The sequence below is a fragment of the Tupaia chinensis genome, unplaced genomic scaffold, assembly GCF_000334495.1.
Source record: "Tupaia chinensis unplaced genomic scaffold, TupChi_1.0 Scaffold000052_1, whole genome shotgun sequence".
In the NCBI taxonomy this organism is placed as follows: domain Eukaryota; kingdom Metazoa; phylum Chordata; class Mammalia; order Scandentia; family Tupaiidae; genus Tupaia; species Tupaia belangeri.
Window position 1 is genome coordinate 3,884,455 of NW_006159510.1, and position 765 is coordinate 3,885,219.

A 765-nucleotide genomic window follows, 5' to 3' on the forward strand; every position below is an offset into this window, starting at 1 on the left:
GGTTAAAGGGAAATAATTTGGGGCCATGCCCCCCCCCCAGACATCCTCTACTGCCCCCAGTATCAGTCTGTGAAATGCAGTTCCTGAACGGATATGTTTAGGGATGTACTTGCCAACCCATCCATATACCTCATGCCTCTTTGGCGTAAACCTAAGTCTTCAGAAACACTTGACCTGAAGGCACAGATCACTGGGCATACAATAACACACACCTGAGACTCTCCAAACCACTGGGTCTTGACATCCACAGATCAAGAGATTGTTTCAGGGCAAACCTCATTAAGGAGACAGAATTGAGAAGGAAGGTGTCTCCACAATGTACAAGATAACATGCATGGAATAGAATAGAGAGGAATTGGAGAGAGGCATGTTGGAATGGGAAGCTTGGAGATCCTGGTCACCTGGGCTCAGTTGCCCATCTAGGTCCCAGCTTCTGAGGGGCAGCTATACTCCTTTCCTGCAGGAGGGGACGCTGGGTACCAGTGTGCACAGATAGCTCATCTTGAAACCTGGACCCTGCTACCATGGCAAATACAGATAGATCTGTGGGGCTAAGTCCAGTCTAGGGGGCCACATTTTGTCATCAACCCCCTCCTGAGCACTGCACGTTCCTATCAGCAAATCTTTCAGTGAAGATTCAATTGTCAACTTGGAGAACAACAGGCAGGTGGTAGAATTTCTGGGAGGAGAGTTTGGATAACTATGACACACACAGTTGAGGCCCTTCTTCTCTCTGTGTTAGAATCTCAGCAGGAAATCCCACAT

At 48.2% G+C, this 765-nt stretch overlaps 1 protein-coding gene across 2 annotated transcripts in view; it reads left to right on the top strand.

The window, feature by feature from the left end:
• Nucleotides 1-765, top strand: part of ADARB2 (adenosine deaminase RNA specific B2 (inactive)) — a 567,650-nt gene that overhangs the window by 514,186 nt on the left and 52,699 nt on the right. The window lies entirely within an intron of this gene.